The sequence below is a fragment of the Nelumbo lutea genome, chromosome 1 (genome assembly GCF_056320005.1).
Source record: "Nelumbo lutea isolate HS-2025 chromosome 1, American lotus-T2T, whole genome shotgun sequence".
NCBI classification, from domain to species: Eukaryota; Viridiplantae; Streptophyta; class Magnoliopsida; order Proteales; family Nelumbonaceae; genus Nelumbo; species Nelumbo lutea.
In genome coordinates this window covers 141,624,761-141,637,207 of record NC_142684.1, presented here as the reverse complement: position 1 = coordinate 141,637,207, position 12,447 = coordinate 141,624,761, and the positions used below count along the sequence as shown (strand labels likewise).

The 12,447-nt window shown below is 35.8% G+C and overlaps 1 non-coding gene across 1 annotated transcript; it reads left to right on the top strand.

The window, feature by feature from the left end:
* Positions 1-3,160: 3,160 nt before the first annotated feature.
* On the top strand, positions 3,161-3,242 carry TRNAS-UGA (transfer RNA serine (anticodon UGA)). The gene has a single exon. It is a non-coding gene; the product is annotated as a tRNA-Ser (tRNA).
* The last annotated feature ends 9,205 nt before the right edge of the window (positions 3,243-12,447 follow it).

Here is a 12,447-nt window from a genome sequence, read left to right as displayed (position 1 = left end):
TCTCTTGGCAAGGTCAGTAGACACAGGAAGGGCTCTTTTGCAACAGCGCCAAACAAAGGTTTTTATTCTGGGTATGATGAATTTTATCTTCCAAAAGATTTCCAGCTCAGTCCTAGACAAACCCACATAGAGTGTGAAGATTCTGGAGAATTGGAAATAAGTTTGTAGCCCGAATTACAGGTGTAGTTACAATGGGGAGTTAAAGTCCAACCAGGGTATCCCCATGGGAATGAGAAATAGAAGGGATAAAACCATTTCTCAAAACCATATTAACAGTCTCCTCATTGAAACCCTGTGTATGCACAACATTACTCCAATTATGAGAGTGCTGATCTATAAGAGTAGCCACCATGTTTATGGGTTGTTTCCAAGTTGCATGTTTGTCAATAAGACCATTTGGCAGCCAAGGATCATCAAAAATGTTAACACTCTGCCTGCTACAGATAATCCACTTACACCCTTTAAGTCATTTTTGCAATCAAGAATAGCAGTCCAAAGAAGTGAATCACCTGATTTTTTCTTCTAACGTCAAAAAGAACCATTTAGAAGATATTTTTCATGGAGAACCTGGGCCCACAAAGAATTATTTTCCTTTAAGAAATGTCAAGCAATCTTCATTATGAGTTCTTTGTTAACCAAGCCAAAATGTCTAAAGCCTAGACCACCTTTCTCACTGGGAAGTAAAAAAGAATTCCAAGCCTTGAGGTAAAGAGGTTTTTTACCATGAGACACACCCCACTAAAAGTCTCTACAGATGGCAGTTAAACCCTTACAAATGGTTGAGGGCAAAGAGTAAGATAGCATGTGGTAAATAGGCATTGAGGTAAGGGTAGATTTAATGAGAGTAGATCTTCCTGCATGAGAGAGAACCACCATCTTCCAGCCTTTGAGTTTAGCTTTATCTTTGTCCAACAAAAACTACCAAGAAGAGAATTTTCTTCTAATTCCGATGAGTGGACCACCAAGGTAGGTATCTTCCTTTTTCATATCAACAACACCCAACAAATTCTTAATTGAGTTTTGTGTAGATAAAGGGGTATTTTTGCTGAAAAAAATAGATGATTTCTCAAGGTTAATCACTTGACCTATCCAATCATAGATATTTTTTTGTTAAATGGCATTCAAGTGTTGAATTTCTTCAATTTCAGCTCTTCCCACTAATAATAAATCATCAGCGAACATTAAGTGGTTGATTTTCACATTTGACCTGCCAAATCTAAAGCCTTTTAACGTGCCAGTCTCCAAGGCATTAGATAACATCTAAGAAAGAACTTCCAAATATATGATGAAAAGATAGGGTGAAAGTGGACAACCTTATCTTAAGCCCCTTTCAGGAGAGAAACCATAGCTTGGCTTTCCTTTAATCAAGATTTTCATAGAGTTAGAGGCAATGCAAGCCTTAATTAATTTGCAAACAGATTCCGAAAAAACCCAATAGATTCAAACACTGAATGAGGAATGGCCACTCCACCCGATCGTAGGCCATTGACAGATCCACCTTCAATAGAAAGAAACCTTCTCGGCAATTGCTTCTATTCATCGAGTGAATAAGTTCACGAACTACCACAACGTTATCAATTATCTGTCTCCCAAGTAAGAAAACATTTTGAAATGGAGAGAGAATTATCTGCAGAAGAGGCTTAAGGCGGTTTGCAATCAATTTTGCCATAACTTTGTAAGTTATATTTGAAAATCCAATTAGTGCATAGTAAATAGGGATGAGTTGTTAATTGTGCATAGCACCACGAAAAAAAATACTAAGTACCTTAGTATTTGTACATAAATACCACTAGGGTGGGGCCCACCCCCTTATAAAGCAAGAAGCTGTTATGTGAGTGTTTTATTTCATTCCTTTATATACTTCTGCTTTTTAACGGTGGATGTTCAAGCTACCTCATTCAACACTCAACTTTTGAACAAATCAAGAGATGTGACTATATCATCCACCATGAGATATGGAAGTACACTGCACTCCACCACAGGACAGAGCAAAAATTTTTCGGTGAAGTACACTGCACTCCACCACAGAAATCTGAAATTATAACTCCCCATAGTTTATTAGTAGCCTCCCACCTATAAACTGCATTCTATCCATGGATTTGGCATCAACCTACAGTCAAGATTCTTACCACCTGTACGATTGAGCTAATAATTCTGATATGGACTGAATAGTCATTTTCCCTTTTTTTTTTGTCATGTGGAAGCGCTCACAAAATGGACACTTCAACATATAAATGAGCATCATATCAGCAAAAATAATAAAACTATATCTCCAATTTAAGAAATAAGAATATTTTAACAAATAAAATTAAGAAATCAGGCCCAATCCTATTCCTCATTTTTTGGTCAGTGCTAAATTTGACCTGAACCCAACATAACCCAGCTTGTTTTGAACCTTTTCAATTACAAGATGTAGCCACGAAGTGCAGACACCTTTTAACTGTAGGTTGGTATAGGAAGGGAAACAGGCTCTACACCAAATAAAATTATGTGAAGAAAAAATATAATAATAATTTTAGAGATGTATTGAAGTTTATGAGCTTTTCTTACGTCTGAAGTTTGAATATAGAGAATGTTGTAAAATTTGAATAGTGAGTTCTAAAAAATGATAATTGAATATTTTAAATTAAACCCATATATGCATTAAAAAGTTTCCTTGACTTGTTTACCCAAACAATTGAACCAGTGATTCATTTGAACGTGATAACGGATTTTGCACCAAATTTTTAGTTTATTGAACAATTGAAACATTGATCCGAAAACAAGTAGTCAAAATGATTTTGATTTGAGTTGTTTTTTAAATTATTATTATTATTATTAGGAATAAATGGACTACGATCCACCTCAAAAATCTGAAATTGCAGCCCCTCCTACTCTACTATTATTATTACAACATATGTAAAAGGAGAAGAAATCAGTTGGATATCTTTGAAAAACAAAATATCAAATCATTCTTGGTTAAAATAAGATTGAGCCAAAAATCGGTAATCTGACAGATAGACACAAGATTTGTGTGTTATAACTTGATGGAACCTTATTGTAAAAAAGAAAGTAAAGAAAATAAAGGAAGAAAACTTATTCGACTTATATGTTATAATGGATCTTTGTTGGATGTTCAAACTAATCTATTTATAGTAAAAGGAGAATATACAACAACAAGGTCGATATGTCCGAGTGGTTAAGGAGACAGATTTGAAATCTGTTGGGCTTCGCCCGCGCAGGTTCGAACCCTGCTGTCGACGTTAATGTTTTACATAGTTGCATATATTATTGGTTTCTGTAATTTGTTCCAAACAATCAATGACACACCACAGCGCACCACCTAAACAAGATATTAGAACGAGACATGAATGAATTCCAAGCCCTTCCTCCAAATATGTTGACTTGATTGATTGCGTTACTCTTTATTTCGTCCTGTTCCGCCTTTTCTACTCAAATCAGTAATCAACCTCATCTTAGAAACAAGGCAACTACACCGATTTTGAATTTTTTATTTTACCCACCATTATTCAACATTTTAAACCTAAAGCTTTTAGTTTGGAAGGTTCATGATTCAATGAATTTGATCCCTATTATATTGACTATATAACACCAGTACAGATGAGGGATTAAATTGTAAAACCATGGGTATTGCTTCCCTTTTTCGAGGGGATCATGGTTTTTCTACTTTGATTCGCTTCTGTATATATAAAAAAAAGAAAATTTTTCAATTAGTACCTTGTATTTTGGGCCTAGTGCCACTTTGGTCCTTAAATTTTAAAATGCAACAATTCAACTTTCAAAATATGACAATCCAGTACCTGTTAATTAACTGTTAGTCAGTCGTTAAATAGCATTTGAAAAAGATACAAATGCCCTTGGAGCATCATATAATTTTCTTTATCAACCATCCAAGCATTAATAAAAAATTAATAGTCTCAAATCCGTGTCTCTTCTATTCAAGAAAGTTGGGGTCACGAGAATACCCACTCAAACGTGATTCCAACTTTCTTGAATGGAAAAGGCAAAGATTTGGGACTATTCATTTTTTGTCAATGTTTAGATGGTTGATAAAGAAAATTAAATAACACTTGAAGGGCATTTGTCTTTTTCAAATACCACTTAACGACTGGTTAACGACAAGTATTAAATTGTCACGTTTTAAAAGTGTGGGTACTGAATTGTCGCATTTTAAAGTTGAAGATTAAATGCATCATATGTCTAGTTACTTTCATTCATTCACATTTTATAAAATAAACTTAATAAATATGTCACATGGCACGGTAGGTTTTGCTATTATCATATTTTCTTGTCTAAATGTATCAATTTAACAAATAAGCTAGCACATTTATTTTCAAATTACAATTTAACGGTCTAGCAATCAATTCTTAGTTAATTACTAGCGGGGACCCCTGTGATGCACGAGATTTGTTAAGCAAAAGGTAAATAGTAGAAACACATAAAATTATACAATTATCTTATGTTTTCAATTTTTTAAATAATTAATAATTATTTATATTTTGGGTTCAACTATGATATGGAAAAGATATAATATCTAATTTTTTTCGACCAATCAATTAGTATCATAAACGTGGTAGCCAACCAGGTGTTATTTATCAAAATTCATGGGTGGATTTTGATTGGTCAAAACTCTTCAGGTACCATATATTTCCTACATCATGGATTTTCCCTTATATTTTATATATTACTTTTAATAATTTTTTTACAATACAAAAACAACAATAATTAATTTCAGCTAGGGTTGTTCATCAAACTAATGAAATAGACTAACCAGACCACCTCGGGTCAAGTTGGTCGGTTTCTAGTATTTTTCGATTGACTTTGATTAAATAATTTCCAAACCTGACCAAGTTGGATCAATTTCACTTTGGCCATTTGTAAATCGACCAAAATTGAATGGTCTGACCATAAATATATTAATATTTTGTATTTTTAATATATTTTTTTAATACAAGAAAGTGGAAAGTTCCCATATTTCATGAGTGGTTATGCCCAAGAGGTTTGGCTAAGCTTCCTATTTAGCTCAGTAACTTTGTTTCTTTTCCACTATTAACAAAGATGGTGTTTGGTATTGACATAGCTTTTGGGAGAAATAGTGCCAGTTCAGCAACGCGTTTAATGAAAAACGGCTCTCTTGAAAATTGTATGAACCATTTATCAAATGAAAAACATTAATAAATTGGTTTTCCTTTATCTTTGGGATTGTTTAATACCAATGGCATTTATAAAATAAATGTTTCATACAATTTTGTTTTGAGAAATGAGACAAAATCTACTTTAAACGTTTTATAGAATTTTTTTAAACCCCAGTGCCATTCGGCACCACTAGATGCCATGTAAGTCAAAGAACAAAAAAATAATTTATTAACAACTTTCCCTCAAATTTCTAATTCTGTCTTATTTACCTTTTTTTTTTTTTTTATTTCATGCCATGCGCTATTAATAACTTTCCCTTTACCTTTTTTTCTAAATATTGACTATAGAATTCGATTCCATATCAACACTGAAAATCAACTAACAAACGAACGAGGTAGCCCTCGATTAATTAATTCTGCCTTATCTACTTTCAAATCAAACACAGGTTAAACAAACCAATGCCTTATTTACTTTCAATTCAAACACAGGTTAAACAAACCAACTAAGACACGAACGAGCCCCTCGATTGATTAGTTCTGTCTTATTTACTTTCAAATCAAACACAGGTTAATTGGTTTGGATGACAAAATGGGTTCCACTTGAATGTGATTGATGTGGATTCCAAATATTTGCGACCACACATGGATGTCGTTTTTAGTGGCTAAATATGGCCATCTAAATAAATACATGTCCATTCACAGATCACAGCTATTTATAAGTATTATCCAGATTTCTTTTGTGAGAAAATATATTATCCATAACTGGATATAGCTAGATACCTCTATTTGTCCGATCAAAGTTATTTTTAAAGAGAGGTTACCATCTGACATCTGTCCAAGCTGCCATTACATTAGAGAATCCTGATCCTGACAGCAGTCTTACCGGATACATCGTGCAAGGCTGAACGAGTTCAAATCAACTCTCCACTATGTCCTACAACACATCCCTGCCTTATATTGTGAATATCTCTCAATCATGACATCATCATTTCTGATATCATCATTGAAAAATGTTCTTAATACAGGCGAGTAGAGTATGTAGAGTCAATTTTGTAGGGGGGCTGATTTGATCTCAGGCTGAAGAATGTAGAGAAGCTCTTCCTCTACAAAAGTCATTACAAAAATGTAGCTACAAGTCTACAAGACTACAGCCCAGACCGTAAACCCTGATTGATTGGGCAATGGGCCTAAAAACATTGTGCTTGGTTTTGCTAAACGAGTGGATCAGGCTACATGAATTTAGCCTTTTAAACTATAACAGAGAACATACAATTATTAGGGCCATACCCCGGCCACACGTAAGCGATTAAGCGCAAGACATATGCCTAATTTTCTTTTGGGTCCCATATGGGCTATGGCTTATACAAGTGAAGTGAGACTGAGAGTAGCACATCCCCCACAAACGGGGGGCTATGGCTTATACAAGTGAAGTGAGACTGAGAGTAGCACATCCCAACTTCCAATTGCATCTACAGGATGGCGAACGCTTTTTCTCTCTCTCTATATATGCTATTTATTATTTAACAAATACATCACACGCGTCTTCTGAACGAAGTGGTCAAAACAAGAAGATAGCAAAGGAAGGAAAAACTTTAGCTGTTGGGAGCCAAAAGCCTATAAACTGTCCCAACAGCCTATTCTGTTGGGCCCAATAGCCAAAGTTAACCTTTCAGTGTTACCTATTCACAAACAACTTGACCAAGTCTAAACTTCAACAGTGAAGTCTGAAACAAAACTTTCCAACCCAAATAGCCTCATTCACATCACATAGAAACAAAGAAACTTGGCTTGTTACTGTGGCAAATCCAAGATGTGAAGACCTCCCTCCCGTCATACACACCGACCGAGTCACTTTGGAAGACTTCCCATTTTGACCGCAGTGTAAAGTGGCTGTTTGTCAAGTCTCAAGTCTCAGTTTTTTTCAATTTGATAGACAAAACATTATATATCTTAGTCTGACAAATGAAAACCTTAAAACAAATTTTACTTCAAAGGAAAAAAAGAAAAACAAGGAAATCGTGCAGATTAGGATATACTGTAAAAAAAAAACATTTAAAAATGGAAAGTTATCAGGCAAAGATAATTTTATTGGAAGAGTTGTCAAGTTAGACCATTCTTGTACGATTTATGAGAAAAATCTGGACAAAATTCATATGCTCTGGGAGTGGGTTGGCTGGGTTGAAAATTTTCTAACTGTATCGAGTTGGAATTTGCTCTTGGCTCCATTTAAAATTCAACGAATGTTCAACCAAATCCAACCTAAATTGAACCCCCACTGCCAATCATGTCCAAACCTATTATGACAAATCCCTCCTAGTCCTAGATTGGTACGTAGAATGATCATGACAACCAAGAACATGTAACCAACACCTCACCTCCCTATTTTGGTGGTTTTCTTGATCTCCAATAGAAATGCATCTTCGAGTTCGAGGTGTAATGTAAGTACAGACCGTCTCCAAGGTACATTTCTATTGGGACCCAACAATGAATCCAAGTAAAATATAGGTAACCAGCAGCAGAGGTTACAAGGATTTTTAAATAGTTCCCAATGAATTCATGCTTCACGATTGGGACCTTATATGATCAGGCCATTTAAATGCTTACAGATTTCAAAAACAGCATCATAAAAGGGAATAGGTCATGTTCATGAATCAGCAGATCCCTCAAGATTGATAAACCATCTATATAGTTCTATACACTATATAATGTAGATACTTGCCGTGGTTTTCATGCATGCAGGTCAAAAAGGCTAAATCAGGATGTTTTACTAGCTTCATATGATATAAGATTGATATTTAATTACCGCAGTTTTCCAAATATTTAAATATGTAGATCTAACCAATGAGTTAAGACATTTAAAAAGGTCATTACCATTATCATCATCATCTAAGCTTTCTCTCAATTATATAAGGTTCGCTATGTTTATCCTATTTTGTCATTTCATTATGTTTAGTGTCATATTCATCATTAAATTATGGGTGCTTAAAACATTTTTTATTACTCAAGCATTTTTTTTTTTACGTTTACACCTAGTGTATCTTCTAGCCCCTCTCACTCTTAACAAATCACTTTTCTAACAGGTGTGTGGTATATGGTCTTTTATACATGTGCCCAAACCATCTCAATCTACATATACTTTCTCTAATTTTATCACCTATTGGGGTCATTCATCCATTTGAACATTCACATTTTTCCACCCATATTTTGGATATATTGTTTGTTAAATTCCCAAGAAGACCATGTTCCATAATTGGCCTTACAACTATTTTATAAATTTTTCCGTTTAGACAAAGTGATATTTACCTACCATATAAGACTCCAAATACACCCCTCTTATATTTTATACATTATTAAAAATTCTAGGGGTAACATCCTCCTCAATCAACCCTCTTGGTCTCTTGGTCTAACATACTAATGGTGGCTCAATTGATAAGTTTTCTATTTTAATCCTACTTTTTTTAAATATTTTATTTTTAATGTAATTGTCTATAAACCTATTTTTGCATTATTTCACCCTTCCCTACTTTCTCAATTAATGCTATATCATCAGCAAATATCAGGCATCATGACCTCCTCGATCTTGAATATGTCTAGTCAATTAATCTATAACTACTATTGCCAATAAATAAGGATTTGTTGCTGAACCTTGGTTAAACCAGCCCCATTGTAACTTTTAAATATAATCTCTCCCCAAAACATTGAATTTTTTCACCCTTGTACATATTCTACTTTAGGCCCACATACATATTTGAGACCTCATTCTTTTTCAAAACCGACCATATTACCTCTCTAGGAACTCTAGCCATCATATACTTTCTATGGATCAATGAAAACCATATAGATGTCTTTCTTCTTCTCTTTAAACTTTTTTTTTTCAATCATCTTAATAAAGTAATGGCTTCCATGATTTATCTTTAGAATAAATTTGTTAGGATTTAAACTCTGAATTACCGATTAATTAGTATGGCAAACAAGAAAGTAATTGAGAAATATGTGAATTATAAAGCAAATAATAAGAGCAAAAGAAAGGTAAACATGGCACCAGATTTACGTGGTCCAGTCAAAGAGACCTACATCCACGGGAGAAGAAAGAAAACTTGTTTATTCATATCATTGATGAGAAAACTACAAACTGACCACCTTACTAGTGCCGAAATGCCTTTAAAAAAAGCCTTGAAGCACTCAAAAGCATAGATGACTGCTTTGATCTGGTGTGAAAGAACCCTTAATGGCAGCAATGAAGAAAGAAAAAACCGACCCCAGAATAGGAGCAGATCTTGCTGGAAGATGGCGATGGAGTTCTCCCAATCTCTTCAGCTTTCTAATGCTCTCTCTCCATGCACCTACTATCCCCAGGAGGCACCTTTTTTATAGAAGAAAATAGGGAAAATGGTCCCTAAAATTCTGGCGAAAAAAATGGAGGGGCAGAAGTGGAGGAGTCAAAATAAATGCAACAGTTTTGGTGGAGTAATTGTAACTATTGAGTCACAGCAGTCATACCAAGAGACAATAATTATTGTGGCTGTTGAATTCCTTAGCCACACCAAACGTCAACAATCTCCACCCTGGCGAGAATTCAAACAACAAATCTTCCTCTCCAAATGCCCTAAGGGCATCAAGCATCAAATGAGACAAGACCCACCAAGTTGATGCAAGCATCAAACTTGGATGATGGTAATGGCTTTGCCAACATATCTATAGGATTCTTAGCGGAAGCTATTTTGTTGACCAAAACACGACCATCCTCAACAATATCTCGAACAAAGTGATAACACACATCAATGTGCTTGGTCCTCTAATGAAACATCTGGTCATGAGTCAGATGTATGGCACTTTGGCTATCACAATAGATCACTGTAGCCTCTTGACTATCTGTGAGTTCACCAACCAGATTTCGCAACCATAAAGCTTCCTTAGCGGCATCAGCCACCGCCATATACTCAGCTTCAGTCGTAGAGAAAGCAACTGTTGATTGAAGTGAAGCTTTCCAGCTAACAGAGGTACTACACAAAGTGAAACAATAGCCAGTGAGAGATCTCCTCCGATCAAGATCTCCAGCATAATCAGAATCGCAATAACCGACAAGCTTCTCTGTGGATCTTCCAAACTTAAGGCAGAAATTAGATGTACCTCTTAAATACCTAAGTATCCACTTCACTGTTTCCCAATGAGCCTTCCCTGGACATGACATATAATGGCTCACAACACTAACTGCCTGAGCAATATCTGGACACGAGCATACCATAGCATACATGATGCTACCAACAACACTAGAATAAGGCACATGAGCTATATATACCTTCTCCTCATTAGACTTCGGTGACGGCTTCACCGACAATTTGAAGTGAGCTGCTAGAGGACTGGAGACAGGTTTGGCATCTGACATGCCAAAATGATCAAGAACTTTCTTAATATAGTTCTGCTGACTGAGAAATAATTTTTCGTTCTCACGATCACGAATAATCTCCATACCTAGAATTTTCTTCGCTGGAACCAGATTCTTCATCTCGAACTCACTGTTTAAGAGAGACTTCAACTTCACAATTTCAAACTTATTCTTAGAAACAATGAGCATGTCATCAACATATAATAACAAATAAATGAAGGAATCATCAGAGAGCTTCCTGAAATAAACACAACTGTTAAAGGCACTCCTGGAATAACCATTAAAAGTCATAAAAGCATCAAAGCACTTATACCACTGCCTTGGAGACTGCTTAAGGCCATACAGAGGCTTCTTCAACAAGCAAATGTGGTCTTCCTTTCCTTCTACAACAAAACCATCTAGTTGTTTCATATAAATCTTCTCTTTCAAATCACCATGCAAGAATGTTGTTTTAATATCTAACTGCTCTAATTCCATGTCATGCATAGCTACCAAAGCAAGCAAGGTACAGATAGAAGAATGTTTAACAACAGGGGAGAAGACTTCGGTATAGTCAATACCTGCAACTTGACTGAAACCCTATGCCACTAACCTTGCTTTGTGTCGAGTATCCTTAACACCAAGAATACCCTCCTTAGTCTTGTAGATCCACTTGCACCCAACAATTTTCTTCTTTGGTGGTGGCGATACAAGTTCCCATGTGCCATTTTTTTCGAGAGATGCAATCTCCTCTTCCATGGAAACTAACCACTTACCACTATATGGACTGGATATGGCTTCATCGTAAGTGGTTGGATCGGTAGTGCCTTCTACCTCACAAGCGACGGTCAATGCATAAGACATGCAATCATCAAATCTCCTTAGTGGCCTTATCTGTTACCTCGGTCTATCTTTGGCAATAGTGTGCGACTCCTGACTGGGCTGGACATCACTCGATGTGACCGGCTCATCTGAAATAGACTGAGAAGGCTGTGAAGATGAACTGGCCTCCACCTCCACCTGCATCTGGGCATCCTGTGATGTACCAGAATCCTCCTTCCTTGGAGAAAACAAATGTGATTCATCAAATATAACATCACGACTAATAATACTTTTCTTGCTTGAAGGGCAATACAACTTGTAACCCTTTACACCGGAGCCATAGCCTACAAAGATACATTTCTTGGCTCTAGGTTCTAACTTTCCATCGTTAACATGAGTATAAGCAGGACAACCAAAAATTCTTAAAGATGAATAGTCAGCAAGAGTTCCTGACCAAATCTCAAATGGAATCTTAGCCTCGAGAGCTGAATGTGGAGATCGGTTCACCAAATAGGCTGTCGTGGAAACTGCCCAGATGGTCCCTTTACCGACAACCTTGCAAACTACATTGTTGCCCATCAAAACAACTCCACCATCAAAATTCTCATATGTGGAGAATGCACTTTTGTCGGGAGACGTGTGGTAAGAACATCCTGAGTCCATAATCCATTATGAACCCTTCCTTGCAATTGCATCTGCAATTAGCAAAAGATCATTCTCTGACTCATCTGCCGCAACACTTGCTTCAGCTTGAGGATCTTTCTTTATGTCACCACTTGCCTAATGTTTCTACTTATTTTGCAGCTTGAAACATTCATCCTTAACATGACCTTTCTTTTTGCAGTAGTTTTAAGTCAAATTATGATGCTTTGACTTAGACCGACCCTTTGACTTACTACTACCACTTCTTTCAGATGGCCTGCCATGAACAATGAGACCCTTAGTTGTAGAGTTGCTTGAGTTATTTGTCAATTGATTATCAATCAGTTCACGTTGTAACAATGCATTCTTTACATCTTCAACTATAATCTCTAAAATGCTTATATGATGCGGGTAAAGAACATAAAAGAGTGATAGCCAAATCTTCATCATCAATTACAACATCAATATTTTGTAGATCCATGA